At 39.0% G+C, this 16,284-nt stretch overlaps 1 non-coding gene across 1 annotated transcript; it reads left to right on the top strand.

Annotated features, from left to right (window-relative positions):
* Positions 1–253: 253 nt before the first annotated feature.
* Positions 254–389, top strand: LOC118527418 (small nucleolar RNA SNORA44). Its single transcript, XR_004918828.1, has one exon. It is a non-coding gene; the product is annotated as a small nucleolar RNA SNORA44 (small nucleolar RNA).
* The last annotated feature ends 15,895 nt before the right edge of the window (positions 390–16,284 follow it).

Genomic DNA, 16,284 nt, shown 5'->3' with positions numbered 1-16,284 from the left:
ACTTGCTAAATGTTAGAGATCATACAAAGATGAGTAAGACAAGGAAAAAAAAACGAATAAGACAAATCTTGCCTCAAAGAGCTTTCGGCTTGATGATGGAAATACAAAAACAATAATAAAAGGTAAAATACAATATTTCATAAGAGCGGTATAGGAGCCATCAAGACCTAAAGAAGAAAAAGATTATAGTCCTTTAAGGGCAAGCTGTGATGGTTACGATACATTTTTTTTTTTTTAATTAAAAAGCATTTTTCAGCATGTTTCCAAGGGCTGTGGTTGGCTATGGCCATGGGATCTTCAACTGCACTGGAGAGCAACCCCAAGAGACTTTGATAGCACAGGTCTGTGTAATACCTACCTGCAGCTGCTAGAACAGCTCAGGGGAGGAAATTGGGCATTTTCCCCCCTTAAATGTCAAAAATAGTCATTGAAATGATCAAGTTCAGAAGTATCTAATAAATGTTGACTCTGTGCACTCAAGTGTAGTGACTAGACTATGAAAAGCTTGGTGAATTCCTTCCGGGAGGATGGCATGGGTTGCTGTTGGTTCACCATCCTGGAGTTTCCCTGGTGAAATCTGAAACCAGCCTCTGTACTCAGAGGGCAGGGAGAGATGGAGGAAACTGGAGGCCACTGCAGGTTTGTAGGTGGCAGGTTTATTACGCAAAGGGAAGGTGCATACAAGGCTTATCTTGGATTGCAGCAAGATGAGGAAAAAAAAAATTTTCTTGAGCAACAAAAACCGATTTTATTTTTTTCCAAATACAGATACAGAAGTTTGCATGTTTTGCAAATATTGCTTCAAAGTAACATTCTGTACACAGCACGGTCTGTTCTAATAGCTTATAAACACATATATGTATCCACAGTTCTGTGTTGGCTCATCGCGCGTCCACCTTGTGTAACACTCATCATTTAAAAAGCCAAAATGATTAGTCAAACCAGGACTGATTTGCCAAGGCAGTTTTTTGTAAGTGGATAGTTTTTCTCTAAAGGAAATTTAGGTAGTGTACCTATTTCTCATTGGTAACAGTAATCTTTGCAAATAACAGTTTCCTGTGCCCCGGCTTGGGGTTAATTCAGCTTGACTCAGAAATTGGGAATGGAGCCTCTCACATGGCTTTAAGTTAGAGAGGCACACAGGTTATCAGAACCAGGAGTCATCCCTACTTTCCTAATGACCCCAAAGTCACAATGAATGAAATGGGATTATTTTCTTGACAAAATTTAAACAACAAACCCAACCAATAATGACCACTTGGCATAATGAGGGTAATCCAGTTTTTGCTTCCATCTTTGGAAAATAAATGAGATTGGCTCCCTTAAAGTTGTAGTTTCTCCAGATGTGATGCTCAAATGTATTTTCAGAAAAGAAAAATTGGTAATCTAATAATACAATAGTCATCGTACCGCATAGTTGTGGCTCACACCCACCAGCCAAATCTTAAAATTTATAAGGTGGCCTTAACTGGACAGTCATGTATACAGTGTCAATGTTCTCAATAACCACATCACTATCTCAAGGCTGTGTCCTTGGAGCTGCCTCTGGGAGCAGGAAAGGCAAGCAGAACCCACATCCCAAGGACAGGGGAAGTGGGGAAACCCCTGAGTGTCTGGGTCTGGCTCACAGGTCAATAGGCAATCATGTCTTTTTGATGACGTTCCGCAACAGATGCATGAGTGAAAATCCATGCCTATAAACAGCTAAGAAAAAGATGGGCAAAGATGATTTGGCAGATTTCAACTTACTGTAGTCTACACTTGCAGACTGGAGGTGTACATACTTAGGCAGTCTCTTCTGCTCCTGAACACTCTGATGGAAACACCATGGTTTAGGCTTTCTTTAGGCTGGTCAGTCCCAAGGCAACTTGGCTGATGAGGGCAGCCTTTTTAAATACTGCAGTTGGGGCACCTGGGTGGCCTAGTGGATTAGATGTCTGCCTTCAGCTCAGGTCATGATCTCAGGGTCCTGGGATCCTGCTCCGTGTCAGGATCCCTGCCTAGTAGGGAGTCTGCTTCTCCCTCTCCCTCTCTCTCTCCCTCTGCCCTTCTCCCCCTCCTCCCTCCCCCCCCCCAGCCCTCATGCTCAGGTGCTCTCTCTCTCAAATAAATAAATAATATTAAAAAAAAAAAAACCCATTGCAGTGGACATCGTAAGCACTGGGACAAACCTCTTTTGAAACTCATAGGTTTTTTTAGTAATATTTTCCTGAGTTTATTTGATAAAAACAAAGATGCGTTTTCTTCCTACCAGCGGTAGGTTCTTCAGTAAGTGGTATGTGATAGCCAGGTTGTGCGGTAAACTGGCTGTTATTTCCTTCCACATACATAGATGTCTCTATAAGTTCATGCCTGGTAGAGCCTGATACAGATAGTGTATTTTTAACTTTTCCTTAAAATATTCAACCATTGCCTCAGAGTAGACTAGACACACACTCCAGCAAGTGTCAAACACTACATCAGCTCCTGCTCTTTCTGACCAAGAATGCTTCAATCCATGTACCTTTATGTCCTTTCCTTGTTTTTTTGTAGTCGACTTTTCTCTTTGCAAAATAACCAGATGCTTCTTGTCTTCCAGCTTGGCAATATTTTTTCACATCTCTAGGATCAGAAGAATTAAGAGTCTTGTCCATGGTTCTCTTGGCTCTTTTTCTTTGTTGGAGAAGAAAAACTGTTTTATTTTCAGCATCTTTGCTTTATTTTTTTTTTTTTTTAAAGATTTTATTTATTCATTTGAGACACAGAGATACAGAGCATGAGCAGGGAGAGAGGCAGAGGGAGAAGGAGAAGCAGGCTCCCTGCTGAGCCAGGAGCCCGATGTGGGGCTCGATCCCAGGACCCTGGAATCATGACCTGAGCCGAAGGCAGATGTTTAACCATCTGAGCCACCCAGGTGCCCCCAGCATCTTTGCTTTATTTAATAATTGTGAGGCGGGCTTCTAATGACATGTTGATCATCAGTTGCAGACTGAGGTCAGGAGGTGTGATTCTGTGTCCTCCTAATAGAGCTGCCGAGTCACTGATTTCAATTTGATCATCATTTAACCATCAAGCAGGAGCACCTGTCTTCGCTTGCCTTTGCTGGTCTCAGAACGAGGAGGGTTATTGGAAACATGAGCCAAACTAGACTTCCCACAATCTCTCGGCCAAAGCCTCTGCCCCATCCCAATAAGCTTTGGCTAAGAATCATGATAGGGTCTCTATAGCAGGGAGTGTTGAATTCTGCTTTTATTTATGTTTTAATCTTTAAAATTTATTTATTTTTGCTTTTAAATATACACTGATTCCAGCTGTTTGGGTTGAGCGTCTGTTTAGTTAAAAAAAAACTACTTTCTTTTTGTATGTGTTTTGGTATATAAAACTAATATAGATTCATTGTAGAAAAGTTGAATTATAGAATGCTAAAGTTTGAAGAAAATGACCAAAACTACCCATCATAACTCACTAGTGATGCTTTATTTCCTTCCTGTTATTTTTGTTTATAAAAACACAATTTATGCATATATATCTTAGCTAGAAATACATATACATATTCCTAGTTTTTCATTCTAATTTTGCTTAGCAGATTTTGTGTGTTTTACATTTAAACAACCAATCCTTTGCACCCCGGTCACCTTTGGAGTTGTCTTTGTTTCCCTCCTGTTACACATTTACTCAACATCTGGACGTTTGTGTCTGGTCAGCATGGGACCTTTGGCCACATTTCATTAATAAGGCAAATGCCCAGAAGGAGGGAATCACACCACTTTTCCAGTTCTGATTAAAGTATCCCACTGCATAAGCTTTCACTTTAATAGCCTAATGTATAATTTGATTACTCTTCTGCAGGATAGGTCATGCCAGGAGCTGTGAATTTCATTAAGACTTTGACCTGACCAGAGGCTATCCTATTAAACATGGGCTTTAAAAATGCAGGCTTTAAAAATGACTTTGAGAGAATTTGTCATCATTTGGTCAGATGCTCAGAATCCCCAGTAGCTGTAGTCCTATTTATTTAAACCCACAGTATTGGCTACAGGTGGAGACTAGTGCATTCAGGGAGTATGAAATTAAGGGAATCACCTACCATCTCCTCCACATTTTTTTCTTTTTTGAAACTTTGCTCGTGGTGACTTCAGCAGAGCCCAGACCTAGAACTTCAGTTGTGTGACTGTGTTTCTAGAAACCATAGGGAAGTGGTCACTGTGATCAGTTCTTATCAGGTTCAGCTGGAAAGAGGGAAATAACATTTCTGAGCTTTGTCGATGCCTGGAATTTTCTAAGCAAGGCAGGTCGATAAAGACAAGTATCTGAAAATTCAGAAAAGTTCAAAAATTCAAAAAAATCCATTTTTGCCTTACTCCCTTGCCTTACTCCCTTACTCCTAAGCAGGATGCTCCTGCTTAGCCGAACGAAACTGGCTATAATGTCCGCTGCCGCCATTACCAAATCCATGCCCCATGTCCGCTCAATTGCCAATTGTAAGCATTATGTACTTCCATGGTTAATTTAGACAAAAAAGCGTATGTTTTCAAAATTTCTTGTTTCAATCACTTTTGTTTTTCTGGGTAGCATTGGCTCAAAAGTGCTTCATGTCCCGACAGAGAAAGATGCTGTAACAGAGCATAACAAATATCAGTATTCTCCAATATTGTACTCGGTGCAAACTAGAAGGGAACACAGCACAGGTGTGTACATGTTGCCCTGACAACAGCAGACACTCTGGCCAACCGCAGAAATGGCTCTATAGCTGAAGGGCTCAGAGAAATCGTCTTACCCGAGAAATCGGTGGTGAAGCCAGATGTGTGAAGACCCCACCAGTCCAAGGGTATGCAGCCTCCGTGAAGTCAGGGCAGCATGCAGGGGCTGAGCTGGTCTTCTCTGATGCCGTGAACATCAATCACATAACTGCTGGCCCGAGAAACCCTTGAACTACAGGCAGCTGTGGTTTGCAGCCTTTGCGATGGCAGAAAGTTGGAAACAATCCACTGAGATAAATTAGAGAACAAGAGAACAAACGAGAATTCCACCCAGTTGCTGAAAAAAATGAGGCATCTCTTTATGTTCTGACATAGGAATGTATCTAAGTTTTTTTTTTTTAAATAAATGAAAAAGACTAGATTACATAAAGGCATATACATCATGATTCCATGTGGGGGGGGGGATGTGTGAAGAGTAATACTATATATGCCTCTTCCTGCATATACAAATCCTCTAAGGGCACAGAAAACCTGTTGACAGATAATGGGTATGAAAGCTCTAAGGAGAGAAGTGAGGGCAGGCAAGGGCCGCAGAGATTTTTACTTTTTACCTTATGCACATCTATACAACTTGAATTATTTTTTTTAAATTTTTTAAAGATTTTATTTATTTGTGAGAGAGAGAATGAGAGACCGAGAGCATGAGAGGGAGGAGGGTCAGAGGGAGAAGCAGACTCCCCGCTGAGCAGGGAGCCTGATGTGGAACTCGATCCCGGGACTCCGGGATCATGACCTGAGCCAAAGGCAGTCGCTTAACCAACTGAGCCACCCAGGCACCCTTGAATTATTTTTAATACATACTATTTTTAAAATGAAAATGAAAGGATGGACATTTAGGCTCTTTCCATGATTTCGCTATTGCTGATAATGCTGCTATAAACATCGGGCTGAATGTGCCCCTTCAAATCAGTACTTTTGTATCATTTGGGTAAATACCTAGTAGTGCAATTGCTTGGTAATAGGGTAGTTCTATTTTTAACTTTTTTTTGGGTAAAGATTTATTTATTTATTTATTTGACAGAGAGACAGCAAGAGAGGGAACACAAGCAGGGGCAGTGGGAGAGAGAGAAGCAGGCTTCCCTTGGAGCAGGGAGCCTGATGCGGGGCTCCATCCCAGGGACCCCCTCCCCCCTGGACCATGACCTGAGCTGAAGGCAGACACTTAAAGACTGAGCCACCCAGGCACACCTATTTTTAACTTTTTGAGGAACCTACATACTGTTCTCCAGAGTGGCTATACCAGTTTGCATTCCCACCAACAGTGTAAGAGGGTCCCCCTTTCTCTGCATCCTTTCCAACATCTATTGTTTCCTGAGTTGTTATTTTAGCCATTCTGACAGGTGTGAGATGTTATCTCATTCTGGTTTTGATTTGTATTTCCCTGATGAGTGATATCAAGCATCTTTTCATGTGTCTGTTGGCCATCTGGATGTCTTCTTTGGAAAAATGTCTATTCATGTCTTCTGCCCATTTCTTAACTGGATTATTTGTTTTTTGGGTGTTGAGCTTGATAAGCTCTTTATAGATTTTTGGATACTAACCCTTTATCAGTTATGTCATTTGCAGATAACTTCTCCCATTCCATAGGCTGCCTTTTAGTTTTGTTGATTGTTTCCTTCACCGTGCAGAAGTCTTTTATCTTGATGAAGTCCCAATAGCTCATTTTTGCTTTTGTTCCCCTTGCCTCTGGAGACATGTTTAGTAAGTTGCTACCATTGAGGTCAAAGAGGTTGCTGCCTGTGTTCTCCTCTAGGACTTTGATGGTTCCCTGTCTGGAATTGTGATGTCTCCAGCTTTGCTTTTCTTTTTCAAGATTGCTTTGGGTATTTGGGGTCTTTTGGGGTTCCATACAAATTTTAGGATTGTTTGTTCTAGTTCTATAAAAAAATGCTGGTGGTATTTTGATAAGGATTGCATTAAATGTGTAGATTGCTTTGGGTAGTATAGACATTTTAACAATATTTGTTCTTCCAATCCATGAGCATGGGATGTTTTCCCATTTCTTTGTGTTCTCTTTAATTTCTTTCATAAGTGTTCTATAGTTTTCAGAGTACAGATCTTTTTCTTCCTTGGTTAGGTTTATTCCTAGGTGTCTTATGGTTTTTGTTGCAATTGTAAATGGGATCAATTCCTTGATTTCTTTTTCTGCGGCTTTATTATTGGTGTTTAGAAATGCAACAGATCTCTGTACATTGATTTTGTATCCTGTGACTTTGTTGAATTCATGTATCAGTTCTAACAATTTTTTGGTGAAGTCTTTAAGGTTTTCTACGTAGAATATCAGGTTGTCCGCAAATAGTGAAAGTTCTTCCTTGCCAATTTGGATTCTTTTATTTCTTTTTGTTGTCTGATTCCTGAGGCTGGGACTTCCAGTACTACGTTAAATAACAGTGGTAAGAGTGGACATCTCTGTTTGTTCATGACCATAGGGGAAAAGCTTTCAGTTTTTCCCTATTGAGGATGATACTAGCTGCGTGTCTTTCATAAATGGCCATTATGATGTTGAGGTATGTTCCCTCTGTCCCTACTTTTTTGAGGGTTTTTATCAGGAATGGATGCTGTACTTTGTCAAATGTTTTTTCTGCATATATTGACAGGATCATATGGTTCTTGCCCTTTCTTTTATTAATGTGGTGTATCACATTGATTGATTTGTGAATATTGAACCACATTTGCAACCCAGGAATAAATCCCACTTGATCGCGGTGAATAATTGTTTTAATGTATTGTTGGATTCAACTTGCTAGTATTTTGTTGAGAATGTTTACATCCATGTTCATCAGGGATATGGGCCTATAATTCTTTTGAGTGGGGTTTTTGGTTTTGGAACTAAGGTAATGCTGGCCTTCTAGAATGAGTTTGGAAGTTTTCCTTCCATTTCTATTTTTTGAAACAGTTTGAAAAGAATCGGTATTAACTGTTCTTAACTGTTTGGTAGAATTCCCCTAGGAAGCCATCTGGCCCTGGACTTCTGTTTATTGGGAGATTTTTGATTAGTGATTCAATTTCTTTGCTGGTTGTAGGTCTGTTCAAATTTCCTATTTCTTCCTGTTTGGTAGTTCATATGTTTCTAGGAATTTATCCATTTCTTCCAGATTGCCCAATTTGTTTCCATATAATTTTTCATAATATTCTGTTATCATTGTTTTTATTTCTATGGTATTGGTAGTGATCTCTCATTTGTGATTTTATTTATTTGCGTCCTTTCTCTTTTCTTTTTGATAAGTCTGGCTAGGGGCTTATCAATTTTATTAATTCTTTCAAAGAACCAAAGTTCCTAGTTTCATTGATCTGTTCTACTGTGTTGTTTTTGTTTTATTTCCATATCATTTATTTCTGCTCTAGTCTTTATTATTTCCCTTTTTCTGCTGGCTTAAGCTTTATTTGATGTTCCTTTTCTAGCTCCTTTAGGTGTAAGGTCAGGTTGTGTATTTGAGATTTTTCTTGCTTCTTGAGGTTGGCCTGCATTGCTATGTACTTCCCTCTTATGACTGTCTTTGCTGCATTCCAAAGGTTTGGACTGTCATGTTTTCATTTTCATTTGCTCCATGTATTTTTAAAATTTCTTCTTTAATTTCCTGGTTAACCCATTCATTCTTTAGTAGGGTGATCTTTAATCTCCATGTATTTGTGGTCTTGCCAAATTTTTTCTTGTGATTGACTTCAAGTTTCATCGTGTTGTGGCCTGAAAATATGCGTGGTATGATCTCCATCTTTTTGTACTGGTTGAGGCCTGATTTGTGTGTGACCCAGTATGTATTCTATTCTGGAGAATATTCCATGTGCAGTACAAAAGAAGGTGTATTCTGCTGCTTTAGGATGAAATGTTCTGAATATTTCTGTTAAGTCCATCTGGTCCAGTGTGTCATTCAAAGCCATTGTTTCGTTGTTGATTTTCTGCTTAGATGATCTGTCCATTGCTGTAAGTGGGGTGTTAAAGTCCCCTACTATTATTGTACTGTTATCAGTGAGTTTCTTTATGTTTGTTATTAATTGATTTATATATTTGGTTGCTCCCAAGTTGGGGGCATAAATATTTACAATTGTTAGATCTTCTTGTTCGATGGACCCCTTTATTGTGATATAGTGCCGTTCCTCATCTCTTGTTATAGTCTTTCATTTAAAATCTAGTTTTCTGATATAAGTATGACTACTCCAGCTTTCTTTTGATGTCCATTAGCATAATAAATCATTATTCATCCTCTCACTTTCAATATACAGGTGTCTTTCTTTCTAAAATGAGTCTTGGGGCACCTGGGTGGCTCAGTCAGTTAGGTGTCTGCCTTCGGCTCAAATCGTGATCCTGGGGTCATGGGATTGAGCCCCGCATCAGGCTCTCTGCTCAGTGGGAGCCTGCTTCTCCCTCTTCCTGCTGCTCTACCTGCTTGTACTCTCTGTCAAATAAATAAATAAAATCTTAAAAAAATAAAATGTGTCTCTTGTAGGTAGCATATAGATGGGTTTTGTTCTTTTATCCATTCTGATACCCCATGTCTTTTGATTGGAGCATTTAGTCCATTTACATTCAGAGTGATTATTGATAGATATAAATTTAGTGCCATTGTATTACCTGTAAAGTTAGTGTTTCTGGGGATTTTCTTTGTTTCTTTCTAGTCTTTGTTCCTTTTGGTCTTTCTTTCCAACTCAAAGAGTTCCCTTTCATATTTCTTGCAGGGCTGGTTTAGTGGTCATGAACTATTTTAGTTTTTGTTTGTCTGGGAAACTCCTTATCTTTCCTTCTATTTGGAATGACAGCCTTGCTGGATAAAGTATTCTTGGTTGCATATTTTTCCCATTCAGCATGTTGAATGTATTAGGCCACTGTCTTCTCACCTGCTAAGTTTCTTTGGCTAGATCTGCTACCACCCTGATTTGTCTTCCCTTAAGGTTTAGGGTTTTCTTTTCCCTTGCTGCTTTCAGGATTCTTTCCTTATTTCGCAAATTTTGCTATGATATTTCTTGGTGTTGGCCTGCTTTTGTTGATTTTGATGGGAGTTCTCTGTGCCTACTGGATTTGGATATGTTTCCTTCCCTAGATTAGGGAAGTTTTCAGGGATAATTTGCTCAAATCTTCTGGCCTCTTTCCCCTCTCTTCTTCTTCTGGGACTCCTATGATGTGAATGTTATCATGCTTTATAGGGTTGCTGAGTTCCCGAGGTTTACATTTGTGATGCAATATTTTTCTTTCCCTCTTCTTTTCAGCTTTATTATTTTCCATCCTTTTATCTTCTGTATCACTTATTTGTTCCTCTGCTTCTTCCATCTTGTGATCATTACATCTAGTTGGTTTTGCATCTTGGTTATAGCATTTTTTATTTCTGCCTGATTAGTTCTTAGGTCTTTTATCTCCATGGTAAGGGACTTCCTGGTATCTTCTATACTTTTCTCAAGCCCAGCTAGTATCCTTATGATTGTTTCTTTAAATTCTGGATTAGGCATATTACTTATATCTGTTTTGATTAGATCCCAGCTGTGACCTCTTCTTGTTCTTTCATTTGGGGTGAATTCTTCTGTCTTGGCATTTTGTTTGGGTCTCTGTCTTCTGTGTATTATTATTTTTTAGTCTTTTTTTTTTTTTAATCTTCTATGTGTTATGAAAGCCTGTTATGTTTCCTGCTCCTGAGACTAATGGATGGAGATATATATATATTTGAAGACTTTATTTATCTGTTTGAGAGAGAGAAAGAGAGAGAGCACGAGTAGGGGAAGGGGTGGTGCAATTTTAAATGGTATTTAAATGGAATTCATTATTAGTGTAGAGAAATGCAAAATATTTTTGTGTATTAATTTTGTATCCAAAGCTTTACTGAATTAACTTTTCAGTTATAATAGTTTTCTGGTGGAGTCTTTACTGTCTTCCATATATAGTATCATGTCATCTGCAAATAGTGACAGTTTTGCTTCTTCCTTATCAGGTTGGATGCCTTTTATTTCTTTTTCTTATCTGGTTGCTGTGGCTAGGACTTCCAGTACCTGTTGAATAAAAGTGGTGAGAGTGGGCATTCTTGTTCCTCTAAGATGAGGAACAGTTTTTCCCCCATTGAGTATGATGTTAGCTGTGGGTTCTCATATATGGTCCTTATTCTGTTTAAGGATGTTCCCTTTAAACCCATTTTCTTGAGAGTTTTTATCATGAACAAATGTTGGATTCTGTCAACTGCTTTCTTGGCATCTATTGAGATGATTATATGGTTTTTATCCTTTCTCTTGGAAATATGATGTATCACATTTATTGATTTGTGCATATTGAACCACACTTGCAACCCTGGAATAAATCCCACTTGATCATGGCAAATGATCTTTAAAATGTATTGTTGAATTCAGTTTGCTAATATTTTGTTGAGGATTTTTGCATCTTTGTTCATTGGTTATATTGGCCTGTAACTTGTTTTTGTTTTTGTTTTGTTTTGTTTTGTTTTTTGTGTCTGTTTGATTTTGGTATGAGGGTAATGCTGGCCTTGCAGATAAAATTTGGAAGCTTTCCTTTCTCTCTCTCTCTTTTTTGCAATATTTTGCAAAGAATAGGTATTAATTCTTTTTTTTTTTTTTAAAGATTTTATTTATTTATTTGACAGAGAGACCGAGAGAGAGTGTGTAGGAAAGGGAGAGGGAGAAGCAGACTCCCTGCTGAGCAGGGAGCCTGATGCAGGACTCCATCCCAGGACACTGGGATCATGACCTGAGCCAAAGGCAGATGCTTAACTGACTGAGCTACCCAGGCACCTGAGAATAGGCTTTAATTCTTTAAATGTTTGGTAGAGTTCACCTATGAAGCCATAAGAGTCTTGGACTCTTATTAGTTGGGAGGTTTTTGTCTTTGATTACTGATTCAGTCTTATTACAAGTAATCACTCTGTTCAGATACTATATTTATTCCTGATCCAGTTTTGGAAGACTTTGTGTTTCTAGGAATTGATTCATTTCTTCTAGTTGTCCAATTTGTTGGCATATAATTTTTCATAAGTCTCTTTTAATCCTTTGTATTTGTGATATAAGTTACTTCCCCTTTTGTTTCTGAGTTTACTTATTTGTGTCATCTTTTTTTTTTTCTTGATGAGTGTGGCTAAAGGTTTATCAATTTTGTTTATCTTCTCAAAGAACCAACTCTTGATTTCAGTAATTTTTTTTTTGGTCCCTATTTCATTTATTACTGCTCTGATCTTTATTATTTTCTTCCTTTAAATAGGTTGGGCTTTGTTTGCTCTTTTCTACCTCTTTTTAGATGTAAGGTTAAGTTGTTTATTTGAGATTTTTCTTATTTCTTGAGGTAGGCCTCTTATAAACTTCCCTCTTAGAACTGTTTTTATTGTATTCCAAAGATTTTGGACTGCTGTGTTTTCATTTCATTTGTCCCCATGTATTTTTTTGATTTCCTATTTGGTTTCTTGGTTGACCCATTGGTTGTTTAGTAGCAAGTTAGCCTCCACATTTTTCTCAGATTTTTTTCTTTTAAATGATTTCTTGTTTCATATTTTTGTGGTCAGCAAAGATGCATAATATGATTTTAATCTTCTTAAATTTATTGAGACTTGTTTTGAGGCCCAACATATGATCTATCCTGGAGAATGTTCCATGTACACTTGCAGAGAATGTGTATACTGCTGTGTTTGGATGGAATGTTCTGTATCTGTTAGATCAGTCTGGTCTAATGTGTCATTCAAAACCACTGTTTCCTTGTTGATTTTCTGCCTGGATGATCTATCCATTGCTATAAGTGGGGTGTTAAAGTCCCTTACTATTATTGTATTACTGTCAGTTGCTCCCTTTATATCTGTTAATTTTTTCTTTATGTACTTAGGTGTTCCTATGTTGAGTGCATAGATATTTATAATTGTTATATTTTCTTGTTGGATTGATCCCTTTATCATTATGTATTGCCCTTCTTTGTCTCTTATTATAGTCTTTGTTTTAAAGTATATTTTATCTAAGTATTGGTACCCCAGCTTTTTTTTTTTTTTTTCCACTTCCATCCCTTCTCTTTTAGTCTGTATGTGTCTTTAGGTCTACAATGAGTCTCTTATATGCAGCATATAGATGGGTTCTGTTTTTTCATCCATTCCATAACTCTATATCATTTGAATGGAGCATTTAGCCAATTTACATTTAAAATAATTATTGATATGCATGTACTTATTGCCATTTGCTAGTTGTTGATGGTTGCTTTTGTAGTTCTCTGTTCCTTTTTGCCTCTTTTGCTCTCTTTAATGTCTTTCTTTAGTGTTATGCTTGGATTTCTTTCTCTTTAGTTTTTGTGTATCTATTATAGGTTTTTTTTTTTTTAAGATTTGATTTATTTATTTGAGAGAGAGCACAAGTGGGGAGGAGGGGCAGAGGGAGAAGGAGAAGCAGACTCCCTGCTGAGCTGGGTGCCCAACGTGGGGCTCTATCCCAGCACCCTGGGATCATGACCCGAGCCAAAGGCAGCTGCTTAACCCACTGAGCCACCCAGGTTCCCCTCTATTATAGGTTTTTAATTTATGGTTATCATTGGGTTCATATATAACATCTTATATTTATAGCAATCCATATTAGATTGATGTTCACTTAAACTCAAGCACATTCTAAAAGCTCTAAATTTTTACCCTGTCTCATATTTTATATATACAATGTCATTTTTTACATCTTTTTTTTGTATCCCTTGACTATTTTGTGTAGATAATTGATTTTCCTGCATTTTTGTTTTAACCTCCATGAGTGATTTATAAGTGATTAATCTACTGCCTTTATTATATGTTTGCTTTTACTGGTGAATTTTTTTCCTTCCATAGTTTCCTTCTGCTTGTAGCATTTTTTTTTTACACTTAAAGAATTCCATCTAACATTTCCTGTAAGACTGGTTTAGTGGTGATAAACTCCTTTAACTTTTTTTGTTTGGGAATCTTTTTATCTCTCCTTCAATTATGAATGATAACCTTGCTGAGTAGAGTATTCTCAGTTGTAGGTTTTTACTTTTCAGCACTTTGAATATATCATGCCACTTTCTCTGGTCTGCAAAGTTTCTGCTGAAAAATCAGCTGATGGCCTTATATATGTAACTGTTTTCTTTTCTCTCACTACTTTGTAAAATTCTCTCCTTATCACTACTTTTTGTCATTTTAATTATTAAGTGTCTTTGTGTGGACCTTTTTGGGTTCATCTTGTTTGGAGCTCTGTGATTCCTGGACCTGGATGTCTGTTTCCTTCCCAGATTATGGAAGTTTTCAGCTATTCTTTTCTTCCTTTCCTTTCCTTTCTTTTTTTTGCTTTTGTCCCCTTTTCTTTCTTTCTTTCTTTCTTTTGAGATCATGTGCACACATGCACACACAAGTGGGGGGAGGGGAAAAGGGAGAGGGAGAGGGAAGATTTTAAGCAAGCTCCATGCCCAGCATGGAGCCCAACATGGGGCTCAATCTCATGACCCTGAGATCATGACCTGAGCTGAAATCAAGAGTTGGACGCTCAGTCGACTGAGTCACCCAGGTGCCCCTTCAGCTCTCTGTTCCCTTCTCTCTGTCTTTTTCTTCTGGGATTCCTATAATGCAAATGTTATTATGTTTGATGATGTTGCTGAGTTCCTTTAACCTATTCTCATTTTTTATTATTCTTTTTTCTGTTCAGCTTGGTTGCTTTCCATTATGCTGTCTTCCAGATCACTGATCTGTTCGTCTGCTCGTCTAATCTGTTCTTGATTCCCTCTAGTGTCTTTTTAATTTTAGTTATTGAATTCTTCATCTGTGACTGGTTCTTTATTTATATTTATTTCTGTTGAAGTTCTCAGTGAGCTCATCATCTCTTTTCTCAAGTCCAGTGAATATTTTTATGATCATTACTTTGAATTCTTTATTAGGCATGTTGCTTATCTCCCTTTCATGTAGCTCTATATTGTAGTTTTGTTTTATTCTTTAATTTGGGACATGTTTTTGTGTCTCCTCATTTTGTTTAACCCTCTGTGTTTGTTTCTATGTATTAGGGATGTAATAGCTACAGCTACATCTTCTGGTCTTGAAAGTAGTGGCCTTATATGGAAGAGGTCCTGTGATGCCCCATAATGCAATCCCCTTGTAGGTCAACAGAACCTGGTGCTCCAGGGGTGCCCCCAGTGTGGGCTGCATGCACCCTCCTGTTGTGGCTTAGCTCCATTTGCCTTTAGCTCAGTTGGCTGAAATGAGCTGCTCTGAGTGCACTAGGTGGGGTTTGGTCCTAACACTGTTGAAAGGGCTGTCTGAGGTCACCGTGTGATTATTGGTGGTTGGGGCTAGCAGGCAGCCTAGCTATTTGCAGTTAGCCTTTCTGCCATAGTTGCGGGTGCCCTGGAGGGCAGGGCTTGTTCCCTGCATAGCCAGCTGAGAGGCTGGACTGCTGGAACTTCAGGCATGCTGGTGTCTGTGGCTATCTCCCCCTCTTCCCAGGGCAGGAGTCACTTTTGAGTAGTGTTGAGTCTTGCAAGGGCTGCCTACAAGGTGTGGCAGGGCAAGAGCAGCTTTGGATGGGTGCTTACCAAGGTGGGAGGGTTGAGTGGGACTGTCAGTAGGGAAACAAGGGTAGATGCTAGCAAGGTAGATGGATAGTGCAGCTCTAGCTCAAGCAAGTGTCCTGGTATCTAGGCTGAGGGAGGGGAAGAGAAGTGGAGCCTGCTAGCTTTTTTGTTGCTGAGATCCAGGAGAAATCTCTTAAAGATCCCCGCCCCTCCAGCATTAAGATTAGTCAGTAAATCTCCTTAATGTATACTCCATGTACTCTTCAAACTGCTGCTTCTGTGCTGTGTCTCAGGCTGAGTTTTCAGGCTTTTTAAGCTCAGGGACTCAGTTTCCTATCACCCTCTAGCTCTCCTGGAGTTAAGCTTGCTGTTTTTTAAAAGCTACTGGAGTTAAGGCCCACTAAAGCTCCTTGGGTTAAGCCCCATTGGTTTTCAAACCCAGATACTATAGAGACTTGTCTTCCCAGTGTGGGTCTCCAGTGCCTGGGGTGGGCTCTGATCCTCTCGCTTCTCCATGTTTGGGATGTCACTCTTGTTTGTTGTTAATCTTACTGGGGGTTTGGTTCTTGGCTGTGCCTCCACATCCTGCCCTTTTCAATGTGGCCTTCTCTCTATGATTAGCTGTGGAAGGTCTGTTCTGCCAGGCTTCAGATCATTTTCTGAGTTAGTTGCATAAATGTGGCTGTTATCTTGGTGTGTGTGTGGGGGGCGGCGGGGGCAAGGTGATCTCAGGATCCTTCTACTCCACCATCTTCCCCAAACTCCTTACATTTTGAACTTTGCGGACTGCATCCATATGGTCCTATCATATTACTTTATTTCCTGATTTTGAGAAAATCAATAATTAGGTCTACTTCATATTCAGGTTGGAATTTTTATTTTTTTAAATTTTTTAAAAAGATCTTATTTTTTGACAGAGAGAGACACAGCGAGAGAGGGAACACAAGCAGGGGGAGTGGGAGAGGGAGAAGCAGGCTTCCCACTGAGCAGGGAGCACGATGTGGGGCTCGATCCCAAGACCCTAGGATCATGACCTGAGCTGAAGGCAGACGCTTAATGACTAAGCCACCCAGGTACCCCGTCAGGTTG

The sequence above is a fragment of the Halichoerus grypus genome, chromosome 9 (assembly GCF_964656455.1).
Source record: "Halichoerus grypus chromosome 9, mHalGry1.hap1.1, whole genome shotgun sequence".
Classification (NCBI taxonomy): domain Eukaryota; kingdom Metazoa; phylum Chordata; class Mammalia; order Carnivora; family Phocidae; genus Halichoerus; species Halichoerus grypus.
Note: the sequence above shows the minus strand (reverse complement) of the source record. Positions and strands in the feature narration are given on the sequence as shown.